Raw genomic sequence first — 6,328 nt, 5'->3', positions numbered from 1 at the left:
CGGAAGCCATATTATACGCTGCCTGACCGGTGAGTAGTAGGAGCTCCCCTCCTCTCTGGCTGATCACTCGCTCCGAGGACGTGTGGATGTAACTGTGCAGTCCGCCGAGTCTCCGTGGCGCAGGACAGGACAGTCGCCACGCCTTCAGGGACGCTCTTTTTAACGGCCCAACCTTGCGTTTGTGTCCGCTGCACACCGGTACGAGCCTGTGCGGGACATTTAACAAGCAACTGTAAACACTGTACTTAACTGCAACCAGGCGGTGTGCCTCTGGAGTCCGGCTTCACTTCTCCCAGCTGATGCCCAGCTGCTTCTAAACCCTGATTAATTTGGGAATAACCGGCACCGGAGTTTATATCGATTTGACATCGGATACAAGTCGGATCAAAGATGAGGATCAAAGTGTAGTGCTGGTGAGTGGCAACAATTAAAATATTATCACTCTGAAATATTGAAATTGCGCTCACGCCCACAGCCTGCGCTCGCGCCAGCGTGTGGGCTATTGTGCGTACGGGTAGGTGTGTGTGTATATATGTGTGTGTGTGTGTGTGTGCGCGCGCGCGTTGTAATCGGACAGATTGCCTACGAGGACACTGTGTCGTCGTAATAAGAAGTTCAACTAGAGGCAGCGATGACATCACGATCCCTTATCGCTGTAGAGGTACGGCAGCGTCGCTTGCATCACTTTACTACGATGGTAACATCGCAGATGTGTGCCGTGAGTCAGCGGCGTGCTCGTCTGTTTAAAGGCGTGAAAGGATCCGGCTCTCTTTTTCTATTTTAATAGAGCGCTGTCACTGCGTCTTCTGTCTTTGACACGTTCATGAGCGAGAATGCGTGCGGGCAGGTGATAATGTGGTATTGGAAACAAAGACAGCAGCCGCTCATAAGTGAAAAATGGCACGGTGTGCTGATGGACTGGGTTTAGTTAACATGCAGTTATTAACTGTGTAAACTTGCTGCTGATTATTCTCAGACAAAATACACCCTTAAAAAGTGCCTTGGAAGGACGGGTGTAGGAGAGGGAGTAAACGGGTGTGGTGGTGGCGGCACTGTTGACATTTACTCTGTTCTCCTTGGAATGAAAGGGGAAAGGAAAATGAGCATCCAGTAGGTGGTAAGTAGACTTGACACCCAAGGGATGATGCAGCAGCTCGCACAGCTAACCAAGTACAAACCAGAAGGGTTTGTTGTCGGTCTCTCAGCAACTCAATGCAAAAGGGGATGAGAGTAAAACCAGTTCTGTCGACTAACCAGTCAGGTGAGTGAGGCAGTTTTGCAATTCAGCACCACACTTTGATGTGTCTCTCATCCAAGTCTCAGCAGCCAGACTGCATCTCCTAGTCCCCCAGTAGGAGGGAAACACCATAATCTAGGGGGTGAGGGGGGAGATTTTGTGACCATACCTTCTCTGTGTGGACTTTCAGGAGGCACCAGCAGACTCTGTCTCCTCTCTTTTGTCACATGCTCTGCTTTGCCCTTCCTCTGTTTATCACTCAGCCCCACTGAAACGTGTTTTCCTCACTTTCACCCTCACTGGCACTGTTTGTGTTTGTGTGCCATGTTTGCTGAACCAGTGCTTCAGTTCATTGCTTCTCTGCCGTCTAGCATGTCATCCATTTTGGATAAAGGGTGCATTATGATTTTTAGTCCCGCAGCATCATTTACACCCTTTGCCTTTGCTCTCTGTGATCAGGGCCTCCACTCAGCTCTTTGTTCCATCTTCTCTGTGGGTTTACCAATGCAGCTGACCTTGTCTCTGCTTTGCCCATATATAGGCCTGCTGCCCTCAGTCAGAATGTGTTTTTATTTATTTATTTATTTTAATTGAACTGAGAGCTTGCCCTTGCTGTGCATTACATGGGGGAGATGTAGAGATATAAGTCACTGGAGCAGGGGTCTGGCAGAAGTCACCGGTTACATAGATTAAAGCTTGTGTTCCCTCCAATTCAGGCCGAGCCTGCAGAGGATAACAGGTGTGCTGCTAATGAGGGCATCGTTTGGTCTAATGTGAGACTGAAAGAGACAAATTCTCAGACAGTGAGGTCTGTGTATAGGTGTAGAGAGAGAGAGCAAAGGGAAAGGCAGGGTTTCTCTGGTAGCAGGTCAATGGGGAGGTAAACGCAGTCGCTGTTAGTCTGGTAGCAATGACAGCTTTATCACCACCGCAAGGTTTATGGCTGTGTTTGTGTGGGGGAAGGGGATTTGTGTGTGTGTGTGCCTGTGTGAAGTGCTGTACTATACTGGTATGATGGAATTCCACTACTGTCCTGTGATGGAGCAATGCAAACAGAAACCTGCTCCATCTGACTGCCAATACTTAAGCAGTAATAAAATACTCAGACTTCTTCATGTATTCATTTTTTATTAAATGGGTGCTGAGTTATTTACAGTGGGATTGGCTGCGTGCTCCTGTAGCACTTGCATGGATGGCTGGATGATCAATCAGTTAAAATCTTTTCTTTAACCTTTTTTCATCTTAAGCCAAGATGAATTTAAATTAATTGTATTACTAAGTTTGTTATGTTCATATTATACAAAAAATTATGAAACGAGTTATGATGGTCCAAAAAAACAGGCACTGTAGAAAGATGAAACACAGCCGGTTATTTTCACTGCTACTTTGACTAACACTCACACGATGTTCTTGCTAAGTGTTTGCAAATCTCCCCCATTTCACATTGCTAGTGGTGTAGTGTCAAGAATTCGAATGTTTGTTTTTTTCACACCTTACATAGTCAGGACGTACTCGACTGACAAAGGGACATTACATTATGACGGCCTGTGTACCTGACAGCTCTAGGGATGTCCTTTGGCGACGCAGCAGCCCTGCCGCTGACTCGGAGGTGATGAGACTGATCGTGTTGACAGCTCGTGGCAGATGGAGTTCACATGTGGAGTCACTCAGAACTGCCCGCTCTGTCACCAGAGAGTGAGCGCGAGGACAAACACGGGATTTCGATGGAATAAAGGGGTGCGAGAAGGGGGGTTGTGTCACAGTGGAGATACAACAGGCATCTAATTACCTCCCAACAGGAGCCTTGACTCCATGGAAACGCTCTGAGCTGTATTAGCTGCCTCTACATGGCCTTCATGCTGTCATAAGGACAGTATTGATGATCAATCATAGAGGATTTGACAGGGTCAAAAAAGCAATGAGATATGATTAGATGCCTGTTGTGTTCGATAAACAGTGAGCACGGTGATTGCTCCATCAGATATAGGATCTAAGGCAAAAAGCGGTGACCGCCAAGCTTCTGCTCACCTGAGAGGTGGCAGGTGTGTCGCAAAATTCAGATAAAGCTCACATTAAACTTTGCTATTAAATCAAGAGTGTGTGTGTTCTTGGAAGTACTGTCTGATGTTGATATGTGTTATTTATGCTTGCATCTTGAAGGCAGCAGCATTTATAACTAGGGATGGGTATCATTTAGGTTTTATCCGATACCGGTGCCAAACCGGTACTTCTGAAACTGCCGGTGCTTAAACAGTGCTCAAACCGGTGCTTAAAGAATGGAGAACACAAAATTGGTCCAAATTCCTCTCATGTTCAGCTGTTTTTTGTAAAAATATAACAATGTTAGCCTTTTCTGCAGCTATGTGGCATATGGCATCCCTCTTGGCTGGAAGCAGTGCTTAATCAATGGAAAAAACCCCAACTTTTTTCCAAAACCTTTTCTTTTTTACTTTTTTTCCCTTTTTTTTTGGTCGTTTTAGGCTTTTTGGCCAGGGTGAAGGGAGTATCTGCCATCAAACAAGAAGACAGCCGCATGTAGCTATGATGATGTTTGCTAGTTCACCTTACATGCATTAATGTAATAACGTGGTTAGCCTACTCAACGTAAATTACACACGAACAACATTAAGCTACTCACGCAGAGAAGAACGGCTGCTGCTGCCATCATCATCCGTCATCATTTCTGCTACACTGGCAGGGCTAGGGGCCAGGACTCTCCTCTTCGGGTTTTTGGGGGATGTTGCTAACTCCGGGTCCGATAACAGGCACCACACCTGCAGTAGATGTGCACGGTGTGAGGTCTTGCAGCAAGCTATCAAATATGGCGCATTTCTCGGCTTATAAAAAAACACTATGCGTCGCCAGGTGTTTCATCGGATTCAAGGTGTTTCCTCCTTTGACAGTATCACAGTATCAGCTTAAAGCACTTGTTGCTGCTGAGTTTGCATATTTTGCTGTGAAGTACAGCCAGACTTTTGACCGCTTCGCCTTGGGCATTTTAATCTGTAGCTCTGCTCTAAAAGAACGTACGTACCTGGACCCGCCTACTATCCTCGGAAACGTAAAATGATTGGCTAGAATCTAAAGTGTGTCACAGCTCAGGAAAAACAAAGCACCGAAATGTGCGCTGCTTTTCGGTCTGGTTACTACCGTTTATGACAGAACCCGGTACCCATCCCTATTTATAACTATAAGTTTCTATCCTTTTGTTCCAGTGACCTACTGTCATTGATGAACGCTATCCTAAATTAGAGACTGCAGCAATATTTCAAAATTTCAGTAAATGTATAAAATAGCTGCTCAACATTTCAGTTTGACAATAACTAAACCTACTGATAAATATTTTCTACCTGCAGTCTCGTAGCTTGGGTTGAGCTTTTTCAGCTCAGTACTTTCCATTCACCATTTACTCTTCCTGTTATATGGAGTAAAGGTGGGCACATCGACCCAAATGTCAATAGTATTGATACCTATGTTGGTATTGGTATAGGATCGATACTATAATATAATAATATCGATACCTGGTTTCAGTTTATTTATAGCCTATAGCACATTTGGGGCAGGGATAGCTCAGTAGGTAACATGGTCGCCCCATGATCGGAAGGTCGGGGGTTCGAATCCACTGAACGGCTACCCTGCGATACCCCTGAGCAAGGTACCGTCCCTACACACTGCTCCCCGGGCAGTAATTTCCCCACGGGGATCAAAGTATGCATTATTATTATTATTATTTAAACAATGATGTCAACCCAAAAAAAAAAACAGTTTCAAAATGCACGAAAAGCTGAAATGTTTCTTATTTTGTGTTAACTATTTATTGTGGAGAGTAATTGAGTGAATTGATGGTCACTGAAATGTGTTGAAAATTTGCGATGTCTGTATTGGTACTGATAATATTAGTCCTGTAGTTTGGTGCTCGATGGAGTCATTTCTTTGGGTTTGAGTTCTACATGAACAGCTTCTAGCATTTCTTGCTTTGCAGTCTGGTTTTACTAGATGTTGTGGGGTTTTTGTTTTGTTTTGGGGGGGTTTTTTGGGCCTCAAACGATAAAACACTCTTGTTGTTTCATCCTTTAGCAGTAAAGATTTTCTTGCATATTTTAAAAAGTGCTGTGTTTGAGGGTTGCTGAGGTAGCTTGTAGGTACTAAATTGGCTTACACGCGCCTCTCACTCTCAGACATGAGAGTCTCTCATTGTTTTGCACAAGGGAACATAAATGCAAAGCGTTGCTATGGCAATGATATCACAATATGAGATGCAGCTATTATCCTGGACGACATGATATGGCGCAGCCCTACCAAGTACATTGTGCTTTGATAACAGTTGAGCACTACAGTGCACCTGAAGAGGGTAGTAAAGAGAAAAGCTAGAAACCGTGGCTTTAATGCACGGTTCAAAATATGTTGCCTGAGGGAAATTCCACTAATCTTTCCAGCTCAGACTGCTGTGCTGGCATACAGTTGTAGATATAGAATCTTTTGGCCTATAGCTATTCTACTTAGTGCTTTACGGTGTTTGTTTGTGTGTGTGTGTGTGTGTGTGTGTGTGTGTTGTTCTTTTTCTTCTTTCTTTTTTTCAGTTATGGATTCGCACACAATTGAATCTGCTGTGCAAGGTGTTTTCCTGCCATAGAGAAACATTTGGGGTTCAGTGTCTTGCCCAAGGACACTTTGACACATGGAGAGGCCAGGGATTGAGCTGCCAGCACTCTGTGATTAGTGGACAGCCTGCTCTACAAACTGAGCCAAAGCCGCCCCCAGTGTTTGTATAGTGTAATTTGTAGAACCGCCCGTAACAATGAAAAGAGAAAGCAGAAGGTGTGACTGCAAAGTGATTTATTTGTGCACGGTGTGTGATTCAGTTCTGCCTGAGAGTCTGTTAAGATGCAAAATGACATACAGAGATATGAAATGTTGGGTGCAAATAGCAAAAATGAAACTAACTGTGAATTAATGAGTCTTGTATTTTGGTGTTGCCCGTGTGTAACCATATCAAAATACATGAAGCATGAGCGGTGAACAGACCACCCCCGTGAAATCACCAAATGCTAATTAGTACGCTTTGAGATCATACATCAGCAGTGACACACA

At 44.5% G+C, this 6,328-nt stretch overlaps 1 protein-coding gene across 1 annotated transcript in view; it reads left to right on the top strand.

Annotated features, from left to right (window-relative positions):
• Nucleotides 1-26: 26 nt before the first annotated feature.
• The window catches only part of LOC102209200 (ras-GEF domain-containing family member 1C), a 21,197-nt gene continuing 14,895 nt past the window's right edge, over nucleotides 27-6,328 (top strand). Inside the window, exon 1 of the mRNA XM_005719833.2 lies at nucleotides 27-413. The gene's annotated coding sequence lies outside the window, so the exon portion shown is untranslated. The remainder of the gene's footprint in view (nucleotides 414-6,328) is intronic.

The sequence above is a fragment of the Pundamilia nyererei genome, unplaced genomic scaffold, assembly GCF_000239375.1.
Source record: "Pundamilia nyererei isolate P.nyererei 1_Seehausen unplaced genomic scaffold, PunNye1.0 scaffold00001, whole genome shotgun sequence".
NCBI lineage: Eukaryota > Metazoa > Chordata > Actinopteri > Cichliformes > Cichlidae > Pundamilia > Pundamilia nyererei.
The sequence above is the reverse complement of the archived record's forward strand: the minus strand, read 5'-3'. Positions and strand labels throughout refer to the sequence as shown.